This window comes from Accipiter gentilis, chromosome W (genome assembly GCF_929443795.1).
Source record: "Accipiter gentilis chromosome W, bAccGen1.1, whole genome shotgun sequence".
Classification (NCBI taxonomy): domain Eukaryota; kingdom Metazoa; phylum Chordata; class Aves; order Accipitriformes; family Accipitridae; genus Astur; species Astur gentilis.
Window position 1 is genome coordinate 33,739,581 of NC_064918.1, and position 13,291 is coordinate 33,752,871.

The following is a 13,291-nucleotide window of genomic DNA, read 5'->3' on the forward strand; positions in this document are numbered from 1 at the left end:
TTAGCAAGTTTGCTGATGATACCAAACTGGGAGGTGCTGTTGACTCTCTTGAGGGACAAGAGGCCTTGCAGAGGGATCTAGATAGATTGGAGCATTGGGCTATGATTAATGGGATGAAATTTAACAAGTCCAAATGCCAGATCCTGCACCTGGGATGGAGTAATGCTGGGCACAAGTACAGATCGGGAGAGGAGTGGCTGGAGAGTAGCTCTGCAGAAAGGGATCTGGGGGTCCTGGTTGACAGCAGGCTCAATATGAGTCAGCAGTGTGCCCTGACAGCCAGGAGGGCTGGCTTCAATATAAACTTCAACAAAGTAGAGTCAAAGGCAATCAAGTGGTATGCCACAATTGACATTGCTAATGCGTTTTTCTCAATCCCTCTGGCAGCAGAGTGCCAGCCACAATTTGCTTTTAATTGGGGGGCGCCCAGTACACTTGGAATCAACTGCCCCAGGGGTGGAAACACAGCCCCACCATTTGCCATGGACTAATCCAGACTGCACTGGAAAAAGGTGAAGCTCCGGAATACCTGCAATACATTGATGACATCATCGTATGGGGCAACACAGCAGAAGAAGTCTTTGAGAAGGGGAAGAAAATAATCCAAATCCTTCTGAAAGCCGGTTTTGCCATAAAAGAATGGAAGGTCAAGGGTCCTGTACAGGAGATCCAGTTTTTAGGAACAAAATGGCAAGATGGACGTCATCAGATCCCAATGGATGTGACCAAAAAAATAGCAGCTATGTTTCCACCAACTAATAAAAAGGAAACAAAGGCCTTCTTAGGTGTCGTGGGGTTTTGGAGAATGCATATTCCAAATTACAGTCTGATTGTAAGCCCTCTCTATCAAGTGACCCGGAAGAAGAACGATTTTAAATGGGGCCCTGAGCAACAAGAAGCCTTTGAACAAATTAAATGGGAGATTGTTCATACAGTAGCCCTTGGACCAGTCCGGACAGGACAAGATGTTAAAAATGTGCTCTATACTGCAGCGGGGGAGAACGGCCCTACCTGGAGCCTCTGGCAGAAAGCACCCAGGGAGACCCAAGGCCGACCCCTGGGGTTTTGGAGTCGGGGATACAGAGGATCCAAAGTCTGCTATACTCCAACTGAAAAAGAGATATTGGCAGCATATGAAGGAGTTTGAGCTGCCTCAGAAGTGGTTGGTACTGAAACACAGCTCCTCTTAGCACCCCGACTGCCAGTGCTGGGCTGGATGTTCAAAGGGAAAGTCTCCTGTACACATCACGCGACTGACGCCACGCGGAGTAAGTGGGTCGCACTGATCACACAACAGACTCACATAGGAAACCCCAGTTGCCCAGGAATTTTAGAAGTTATCACAGACTGGCCAGAAGGCAAAGATTTTGGAATGTCACCAGAGGAGGAGGTGACACAGGCTGAAGAGGCCCCGCTGTATAATAAACTGCCAGAAAATGAGAGGCAATATGCCCTGTTCACTGATGGATCCTGTCGCATTGTGGGAAAGCATCGAAGCTGAAAAGCTGCTGTATGGAGTCCTACACGACAAGTTGCAGAAACTGCTGAAGGAGAAGGTGAATCGAGTCAGTTTGCAGAAGTGAAAGCCATCCAGCTAGCGTTAGACATTGCTGAAAGAGAGAAGTGGCCAGTGCTCTATCTCTATACTGACTCATGGATGGTGGCAAATGCCCTGTGGGGGTGGCTACAGCAATGGAAGCAGAGCAACTGGCAGCGCAGAGGTAAACCCATTTGGGCTGCTGCACTGTGGCAAGATATTGCATCCCGGCTAGAGAATCTGGTTGTGAAAGTACGTCATGTAGATGCTCACAAGGGTCGGGCCACTGAAGAACATCAGAACAACCAACAGGTGGATCAGGCTGCCAAGATTGAAGTGGCTCAGGTGGACCTGGACTGGCAACGTAAGGGTGAGCTATTTATGGCTCAGTGGGCCCATGATACCTCAGGCCATCAGGGAAGAGATGCAACATATAGATGGGCTCATGATCGAGGGGTGGACTTGACCATGGACACTATCGCACAGGTCATCCATGAATGTGAAACATGTGCTGCAATTAAGCAAGCCAAGCAGTTAAAGCCCCTGTGGTATGGAGGGCGATAGCTGAAATATAAATATGGGGAAGCCTGGCAGACTGACTATATCACGCTCCCACAAACTCGCCAAGGCAAGCGCCATGTGCTGACAATGGTGGAAGCAACCACTGGATGGCTGGAAACATATTCTGTGCCCCATGCCACAACCCACAACACTATCCTGGGCCTTGAAGAGCAGGTCTTGTGGCGACACGGCACCCCAGAAAGAATTGAGTCAGACAACGCGACTCATTTCCGAAACAACCTCATAGACACCAGGGCCAGAGAGCGTGGCATTGAGTGGGTATATCACATCCCCTATCATGCACCAGCCTCCGGGAAAATCGAGCAATACAATGGACTCTTAAAGACTACATTGCAAGCAATGGGGGGTGGAACATTCAAACCCTGGGATACACATTTAGCAAAAGCCACCTGGTTAGTCAACACCAGAGGATCTGCCAGTTGGGCTGGTCCTGCCCAATCAGAACTTTTACGCACTGTAGCAGGTCATAAAGTCCCTGTAGTGCACATAAAAAAATATGTTAGGGAAGACAGTCTGGGTTACTCCTGCCTCAGGCAAAGGCAAACCCATTCATGGGATTGCTTTTGCTCAAGGACCTGGGTGCACTTGGTGGGTGATGCAAAAGGATGGGGAAGTCCGATGTGTGCCTCAAGGGGATTTGATTTTTGGTTAAAATAGCCGAAAAATTCAATTATATGATGTTAATTGCTATATAACCCTGCCACTGTATTTTATCATTACTATAATTGTTATATCCTATATCAATGGTATTACAGTAAGAATCATTAGATGAAGCAAGAATGAACTGTGATAAAACTGAGCGAAGCGCAGTAGTTATGGAACCAGAACTGACTTCAGCATGCAACAATCCAACATTACACACCATCCTCTCCTGCTGCACTGTGGAATGATTGCTGGAGGTGATTTATCAATATGACACACCCCTCTCAAGGGAGGGTGAACCTCCAGGGTGGAATGCAGTGGACACGTGAAGAATTGGTTCCATGGTAGTTCCCTAAGCAACATAACCTGCAACTTTAGATGTTAGCAACACCAGGGGAGCTTGGTGTGCTGACTCTGAAAAGTAACAGGGAGGGTGGAGCGGAGTGGAGACGCTGCGGCCAAGCTCTGTGATTGCAGGGATAGGGAACTGGAACGATAGGAGCAAGAACAGTCGGTCCCTGCATTGAATCCATTGAAACAAGGAGGTAAAATAATGGGGTTTCTGTCGACCTAATGCCCTACTACTGATTTATATCACACGTGCCCAGTTCTGGGGTACTGACATGTAACACCATGTCCTTTGGGTGAGCTTTGCTCATTATAATATCATTATAATACCAAAACACACCTCCATCCCAAAAGCTACCCACCTCCAAGTTGCAACTACCCCCCACAGAGCATGCGCTCTGAATTTTTTCTAGCATATACCTTTAAAAACAAAGCGAGAGAACTTTATACCAATCAAAGTAAAGGTATGTATGACTAGAGTCACTCAAGCTCTGCCTAAAAAATAAGAAAATATAAAAGGGCTTAAAAGAGGAGGAATGTTAGGGAAGATATCATCATAGACAAGTCGGGAGGACATCGCTGACTTTCTGGGACGAGTCGACAGGCTGAACCTCTCTCCCCCCCATAGGGACGCCTATTGGTTGAGATTCGAACACTTGGCTGTACTGAGTGCTTCCCTGGGAAACTTAGAATTCTTTAGAGCTCTTTTCTTTCATAATTTAATGCGCTTGTAGTCAACTGTATTATCAATTGCACGTGCTTTGCAGACAGTGTATTTATCACCGGCAATCCAAAAGAACCTGTACTGTTGTTTTAATAAACTGCAGTGCTCATTAGTCTAGTCATGATAGTTCGTTAACGCAACCAAACTCCCCAAATCTGGTAATTCTCGTGTGTTGAACGTGGCTAAGCCGAGAGTGCAGTGTGCTATAAGTGCATCCGTCATCGTGATAGTTCAGCATATTGAACACAACCCGATTTAGAGTGTTGAATTGGACATTACTCAGAAACTAAACCTAGCCGCCCCCAGCCCCTCTGACATCTGAGGATAAGCCGGAATACAAGAGGGTTTATTTTCTGCCAAATTCCTTTACCTTTTAACACAACAGCACCCAATGTCACCCGCTCGCCACACCGCACTGAAGCCCGATCCTGCTCTACCGACTGAGCAGACTTTGCACTATCCCTCCTGCCCAGAAAGACTGGTATGACAGATGGAGCCCAAAGTCAGGGACTAAATGAACTCAAGGAACATTTTACAGAGATGGCCCATAGACTAAGGGAATGATATCTCTGTGTGTGTATACATATATATATATATGTATATATCAAAGGACAGAAAAGGTGATGGTGATGCATTGAATAGCAATCCTAGACTAAGGGGGGGCAGGGATGCAGAGGTCTTCAAGGCATAAGCAGAGGGAAAAATTTTACATACAGTGGGCCTCAAGGAACAGTAGACTGTTGTAATTATTGTGGACAATGAGGTCATTTGAAACAGGAATGTTCAGTACATCCAAAGGGCTTCCCAAAAAGACCACTCAATCCTAAGGTGCAACTGAAGTCAAACTCTAGAAGCTTCATGGTCACATCTTCAATAAACACATGAAGACTAGCCATTTTAGAGAGGGAAAGCTCTAGAGGAAGTATAGATAGATATTGACATCCACAGATACACAGGAGTCTGGTCTCCCATCTGAAGTAAATTGTTTGTTTGGGTTTGGGTTTTTTTTCCTACACACCAAAAACATTACTGAGAACAAGAGTGTTTGACACCAGCATCAAGGTTAAAAAAACAAACAAAACCAACAAACAAAAAATACACAACTGATCAACACACCCACACCACGACCACCACACCTCTCTACATCCTCAAGTGTAGATTCACACATCATTCCTTAAGCATAGGAGGATATGAATACTCTGGGCAAGTTGATGATGAGAGAATGAAAGACAAAAGAGTAAAGACCTCTATTCAGCAGCCATTCAATGTGGCTGTCTCATGATAGACTCACAATGTTCATGTTGCTCGCTCCCAGAAATACTGTAGGCCTTCCTGGCAAGTAATAATCAACATAGTCTGCACCATTAAAAACAAACAAACAAACAAACAAATCCACACAAACCAACCAACCCAAAAAACACACACCCACCAAAAAAAAAACAAAAACCAACCCACTCACACCACACCCAACACACAACCAAACCCAACACCACACTCACACCCAAATCTTCCTTTGCCAGGAAATATCTTGTCAAGTTTCCACTTATTCTAGTTAACAGGAAATTGTCTCATTAACATCTAGTTACAAAAAGGAGGCATGACTTCCTGTACAAATTGCAGATGCACCCAATCTATCCAACTTAAAAAGAAGAAATACATATAGTATACTTCACATCTCAAGAACACATCCTAGCCAGGAAGAACATTATTTTTAGAAAACTCACATCCCAGTTCTGGTTCTGATGGTTCACTATAAGTACTCGTGGTTTTGTGTACATCTGTGGTAAGTCCTTTCCAGTTTTAGTCAAGTCTTACCCTTCAGATTTTATAGGTCTCTACAGGGGAGAATTAGGACTGTCTGGTGAGGAACATCAGAGATGGAAGTTTTAACACTGTCCCTGCCCTTCCCAGAACCAAACTACTAGCTCCCTTATTGCACCAATGTATTTGATCCTTTCCAGAAGAATCACTGTACTGCAAGTGAAGATCAAAATAGTTACTCATCACTGTATATTGATTGTCATATTCCTTTGGATATCCATTGAGATGGAGAGAAACCACATTTCTTAGGACAACAGATCCAGATTCTGAACACAGGTAGTTTTCATTCGATTATCTGAAAAACATAAGCCTAATACATCTCTAACAGCTAGAGACCTTTCAAGTGTCATACAGTTTTCTTGTTCTCCAGAATGAAGCAGATGCAGCATTTAAATGCTTAAGAGCTGAATCAAACCATATTAGCAAGCTACCTGCATAGCAGTTTTTGCATATTTAAGTATAGTCCAAGAAATACATTGGTCTGTAAATATAGCTAAAAATTCCTGTTTCAGCCTTGCTCAAGAACTTGTTTTCAACACAGGGAATTCCCCAGTCTTATACGCACCAGCCCAAAAAAGGTTCACTTGAAGAATTTTTACTCTGAAAACCTTCGATTCTGATCCATATCTACAAAACAGAGTATTATGCACTTCCCATTGAAGAGTCAAGGGAGGAGTAATTATATCACAGTATGGCAGCAGTAACCTTATAAAACTACCCTTTTTAATTAGGAGTCTATTTCTAAGTGTAATAAGTTCATGAAAATGAAATTTAAGCTATAGTCATAATAGACTACACAGTCAAGTAATTAAAAAACCTAAACAAAATAAATCAATTAAGCATTGCCTGTATTTTTAATAAGTCACACCACCAACTGGTGGATATAGCTAAAAGCACATTACCATGAGCTAGCACAGAGCTGGTACGTTCACACAACACTTGTATTGACAAAAAATTACATTCAGACCAAAGTTGCCAAACTGCCTACAGTTGAAGAGTAAGATTACTAGAAAAATATTCAGGGTTTCTGTACCATGTAAACCCTCAGAATAAGTTGAAACACTAACCTGGCACTGACAGTTATCTTTACAGCCACAACAGATGTTGCTATTGGTTTTGAATTCAAAAACCTGAAACAAAAAGTAGCTCATTTGAAGAAAAGTTAACTGGCAAAATAAAGATGCAAGAGATGAGCTTCCTTGTTAAAATGGCCTCAGACTGAGACTGGATAGGAATCCCCACACACACATCCCCAATATCCTTAAGTCAGTTAAATTCATCAGACCCACATAATGCATTTTAGGTTGGTTGGTTTGTTTTTAAATACACAGAAAAAAAAATTGTAATTTTATCAGGCCTAATCAGCATGCTAAAGTAGAGAAATAAATCAAAGATGTTCCATGTGCTCAAGTTCCAAGAACCAGATAACTTCCAAAATACTGAAAGGCAAACAATTTTAAGGGCAGTATTAAGATTTATGTATTTATTGATTATAGGTAATAGTTAACAAATTAGCATAATAATTGCTATTAAAAAAAATTAAAAGTTGGATTTGTGGCTGCCCATGTTGCTTGAATATTATATTGGGCTTTAGAAAGAGTTCTGAAGGATGCAATTGAAGATACAGTACACAGGTTTGAATAACTTCCAAGATATTGATCTTGCCAGTCCACTTCTTTACATGAATGTTGTTCTTCAAAAAGAGAAATCAGATTAGACCTAATCAAATAGAGTACCCAAAGGGAAAAAGTTAATCTGAGGAAGAAAATTAATATTCATTCTGTAGCACCTTCCTCAATTCTGAAACAGCTTATGCTGAAAGAAAAACAGCCAAACTAGAGAGAAAACATTGCTGTTCTTTCAGGTTCTTGTCTTAAACTAGTCTTATTGATAGTGACAGTATTATCAGATAAGATCAGTAAACTAAAGAACATGCTCCACCAAAAGGGTGCTCTAGTTGTACTCTGCTGACAAATTACCAGGCCTTCTCCTGACATTAGTGCTCAGGGTGTCCTCATACATTTGAGTTGGTGCCTAGCTGTGGTGATACTGCTCAATTTAGGGTTAAACATGATACATCGTCCTTTAAGGAGGACCATTACTCAATAGCTTCACTATGCAAGCCTGATTACTTTGTATAAACTATGCAAGCTTTGCTAACCACTACACCCTTGAAGAGGGAACCTAAATAAAGACTGATAAAAGGAAACATCCTGCTCCAGAAGGTGCCGAAGGCCAGATGATTGCCAAAGAAGCATGAACTAAGGGAAAGGTAAAGGCGGCAGGGTGAGATCGCGGACTCCGACTCAATTCAAGGCTGGAAGAACTTGCCCCACCCTCACGACTGCAAGGAGCACCCATGCTAATTTAAATATAACTGGCCAATAGCAGATGAAATGATGACTACTAACCAATGAATGTAAATTTAGGTGGGTTTTTACTAATAATGTAACAGAATAAATGATATCGAAAAACTGGTCGAAGAAACTCTCTAAGGCTCGTTTTGGAGTTTTAGAAAGCAGGCATTCTTTCTTGCAGCACTGGATGCACGGGGGATAATTCCACCTAGCGTGCATACCACAGCTTCAGCACAAACAGGTTACATGGAGTAACTAATTACATATTAATCAGATTAGTATACATATACATAAAAATTATTGTAACTGATTATCATAGTACTGCCTACATCCAATCATGCCCAATGGTTCTTCATTTGAGTCAAAGGGCTGCTTTTGCGACCACCGACCCATTTGAAATTCTGTTGGCTGACTTTCAAGTCTTTGTTTGTCATCCTTGTTCTTTGATCTTGGAGCTTAACATGGTTTCAGTCACATATGGTCAGTTTCAATATTATTCTTATCTAACGTACAGGAACATCTAGTCATAAGAGCCAAGAACTGCCAAACCTATGAGTAACTGCCTCTACTAGTTAATTACTTGGCTACACTTTTGTCTATTGTTTCAATCATAGTGTTAGTATAAGATTTCTAATAATTATTTACCGAATCTCACTTTTACAGTCACCTAGCAGCAAACCAGTTTCCACGGCTGGTACAAAATATTAAAACCATCAAAATATTTAGACATGCCATACAGAATGTATGGACATATGCTATCATAAATATATTGTATTTCTTTGGTGTGGGGTGCCAGCTTTGTGGAGTCACCACCTGGCACCCATCTCTGCGCAGACATGAAATAAACAAATAGCTCTGTGTGTAAAATTGGCTCATTGCACACCAGGTATTGAACCCCGCTTGTGGAACAACAAGGGGTTTCACAGTATTGGATCAGGGAACTGACCCAGCTCATCCAGTGATGGATATTTTTGCAGGTTTGGGGTTTTTGTTTACTTTCTGTAAGCTAAACCAGTTTCCAGATCCAACTCAAAAGTTGTATAAATACAAATGTCAGCACAAGAAAGCACAAGAGTTTACCCCTTTTAGAAGCAGCCCACAGTTGGGTTGTCAAACTATAACCTGTTCATATTGTTCAGTTATTTCCAGCTTCTCTAGAACAAAACAAAAGCAAAGTAGTAAGAACAATACTAGCAGTTTGCTGAAGAAAGATAATTGAATGTTATTGTACAAGTATTTTGGACTTGTTGGGGAATTTTTATGGTACTCTTTGAGGCAATTTAAACACACATTCATGCTTAAAAAGAAACATATAATGAACAATGCATTGGGCAGAGTCCTACCACAAGCTGTTCTACATGGAATCTGCAAAGATGTGTCACAAGCAGATTCCTTATATATACTTGCACCAGCACCAATCCCAAGAGCAGTTGCACCTGGGTCCATCCCCCAGCCCAGCTCTGCTGCCCAAAGGTGGCCCCTGAGCTTGGGCCCTGAGCGCTCAAATTCCAGGATGTTCTACAGGACAATGCTGAGGCTGTTTCTTATCTCATCACCCAGGGAAACTTCACTGCCTTACAAGGAGTCCTTCTGCCTCTAGCATTCCTACTTCCAGCCAGTTTAACCCCTTCTTGCAGTTAGGCCCTCCTCCATGCCAGATCATTCCTCAGTCACAAATTACCACTGCTGAGCAGTTACAATTAGAATTTCCCCTTCAGACTAAAGACTCATCACAAAAATCAGATTAGGAGGTTTATACAATGTAAAATTACAAAATAAACATGGTCCTTATAAAATACAAACCCTGGAGGACTAATATGAGTTACTACTGCAAACAGAGCAGTCACTATCACCATCATGGAAAAAAACATTGTGTGTGGTATCAGGATCAGTAAAGCGAGGATTTTACACACAGATTATAAAAAGCATTAAGATGCCATTTTACATGATGCTAGTAAAGCCTCATCTGAGTACAGGTGCATAGAGCTCAGTGTTTTTCCAAGAATGATGAATGAGAACAGGTACAAATTAAAGACTTCTACATCATAGACAAGCTGACAAAGTATGGGTTAGATAAGTAGACAGTGAGGTGGACTGACAACTGGCTGAATGGCCAGGCCCAGAGGGTTGTGATCAGCATCACAAAGTCCAGTTGGAGACCAGTAACTAGCAGTGTACCACAGGGGTCAATACTGGGGCCAATCCTGTTCAACATCCTAATTAATGATCTGGACAAATGAACAAAGCACGCCCTCAGCAAGTTTGCAGATAATAGAAAATTGGGAGGAGTGGCTGATAATATACCCAAGGTTTGTGCTGTCATCCAAAGGGACCTCGACAGGCTGGAGAAATGGGCTGACAGGAACTTCATGCAGTTCAACAAGGGGAAGTACAAAATCCTGCCCCTTGGGAGGAACAACCCCATGCACCAGTATATGCTGGGGGCTGACCAGTTGGAAAGCAGCTTGGTAGAAAAGGACCCAGGGGACTCCTGGTAGACACTAAGTTGAACATGAGCCAGCAATGTGCCCTTGCAGCCAAGGCAGCCAACAGTATCCTGGGCTGCATTTGGAGGAATGTTGCTAGCAGGTTGAGGGAGGTGATCCTTTCCCTCTACTCACCACTGGTGAAGCCACACCTGGAGTATTGTGTCCAGTTCTGGGCTCCCCAATACAGTAGAGACATGGAGATACTAGACAGAGTCCAGCAAAGGGCCACGTAGATGATTAAGGGACTAGAGCATCTGTCCTATGAAAAAAGGCTGAGAGAGCTAGGACTGTTTAGCCTGGAGAAAAGAGGGCACAAGGAGGATTCTTATCAATGTATATGACTACCTGAAGAAAGGGAATGAAGAAGAGGGAGCCAGACTTCTCAGTAGTGCCCGCTGACAGGACAAGTGTATTGGGTCTGTGTGGGAAGGTTTTGGTAGCAGGGGGGCTACAGGGATGGCTTCTGTAAGAAGCTGCTAGAAGCTTCTGCTATGCCTGACAGAGCCAATGCCAGCCAGCTCCAAGACAGACCTGCCACTGGCCAAGGCCAAGCCCAAGCCCATCAGCGACAGTGGTGGCGCCTCTGATGATAACCTATTTAAGAAGGGAGGGGAAAAGTTGCTGCAGCACAAAAGCTGCAGCCAGAGAGAAGAGTGAGAATATGTGAGGGAAACAACTCTGCAGACACCAAGGTCAGTGAAAAAGGAGGAGGAGGAGGTGCTCCAGGCACCAGAGCAGAGATTCCCCTGCAGCCTGTGGTGAAGACCATGGTGAGGCAGGCTGTTCTCCTGCAGCCCATGGAGGTTAATGGGAGCAGATATCCACCTGCAGCCCATGGAGGACCCCACGCTGGAGCAGATGGATGCCCGAAGGATGCTGTGACCCTGTGGGAAGCCCACGCTGGAGCAAGTTCCTGGCAGGACCTGTGGAGAGAGTAGCCCATGCTGGAGCAGGTTTGCTGGCAGGACTTGTGATCCCGTGGGGGACCCACGCTGGAGCAGTGTGCTCCTGAAGGACTGCACGCCATGGAAGGGACCCATGCTGGAGCAGTTCGTGAAGAACTGCAGCCCCTGGGAAGGACCCACGTTGGAGAAGTTTGTGGAGGACTGTCTCCCATGGGAGGGACCCCATGCTGGAGCAGGGGAAGAGTGTGAGGAGTCCTGCCCCTGAGGAGGAAGGAGCGGCAGAGACAACGTGTGACAAACTGATCGTAACCCCCATTCCCCATCGCCCTGCGCCACTGGGGAGAGTAGGTAGAGAATTTGGGAGTGAAGCTGTGCCCGTGAAGAAGGGAGGGATGGGGGGAAGGCGTTTTAAGATTTGGGTTTATTTCTCATTACCCTACTCTGTTTTGACTGGCAAAAAATTAAGTTAATTTTCCCCAAGTTGAGCCTGTTTTGCCTGTGACAGTAATTGGTTGAGTGATCTCTGTTCTTATCTCAACCCACAAGCCTTTTGTTATATTTTCTTTCCCTTGTCCAGCTGAGGAGGGGGAGCAAGTGAGCAGCTACGTGGGTCTTAGTTGCTGGCTGGGGTTAAACCATGACAACAAGAGACAAAGGTCACAAATAGAAACATGTGAAATTCCATCTGAACGTGAGAAAACACTGTTTTACTGTGTGGGCAGTCAAACACTGGAACAGGTTGCCCAGGGAGGTTGTGGAGTCTCCATCCATGGAGATATTCAAAGCCCAACCAGGACACGGTCCTGGGCAATCTGCTCTAGGTGACCCTGCTTGAGCAGGGGGGTTGGACTAGATGATCTCAAGAGGTCCCTTCCAACCTCAATGGTTTTGTGATTCTAGGATGTCCAAATGCACAGAGAACAAGACTAAAAGAGCTTGTCTTGTTTTATTTTAGTAAGATGACATTCAGAAAGAAAATTCAAGTACTGTATACAAACATAAATAACAAGAAGGGAAAGAAGCTATTTGAATTAAATTACATTGACTAAAGAACCAAGAGGCCTACCAACCACAAGTAAGTTCAGCAAAGTACTTTAGGAAGACTTCTATCAGCAAAATGGTCTCAGTCTTCTAATACAGGGAAAGGGGAGGAACCAGTTTTAAAAAGACAGACCTTATGTGACATGGTCAGCAAACTTGATAGCCTAGAGTCATCTTTTAGTCTTTTGTGCATCTTTAGTTGAACTCTGCTTTCTTTACAGATTGTTAGACAGACCTTGTTGGGTTTTTAGGTTTTGTTTTAGGGTCTTTTTTGTTTGGGTTTTGTGGTTTTTTTTAACTCACAATCCATCTTGCCTCAAAGCTACCAATAATGTTGCCTTTTTTTCTTACTCCTGTCTCCAAATTCAGAGGAAAGGTGCATGGATTTCTCTGTATGGGAGGAAGCAAAGTGCAGTTTTGTTTTTAAGTGTCTTTTGTTTGTCTGGGGGGGGGGGGGCGGGGGAGCAGAAGAGAAGAAAGTGAAAATCTTCCTCCGAGATCACACTGCCTTCTAGTCTGTCAAGGGAAACAACTAGTATGTTCAGTAGATATTTAACAAACAGAGCAGAGCTACCAGTAGAGGGCTCAGTTCACATATTGTCTACTGATCACAGCTGTAAGTGACTGAACAAAAAACATTAAATCAGAATCATTCACATAGTGCAAAGTTTCCCATTCTTTCAAAAGAATAAACTCACCAATTAAGGCAATGCTATAAAAAAAAATCTATTAATGCATGGTAATGAATAACTAAAACACAGTCCATTATTGAACATTTTAAAAGTCTTCACCTTCTAGAACCATAAGGTCTATGATATTAGGGTAAAGTGTTTTTTCCATTTAGA

The 13,291-nt window shown here is 43.3% G+C and overlaps 1 protein-coding gene across 4 annotated transcripts in view; it reads right to left on the bottom strand.

Annotated features, from left to right (window-relative positions):
- The window catches only part of LOC126035438 (solute carrier family 12 member 2-like), a 124,347-nt gene that overhangs the window by 105,074 nt on the left and 5,982 nt on the right, over window positions 1–13,291 (bottom strand). The window lies entirely within an intron of this gene.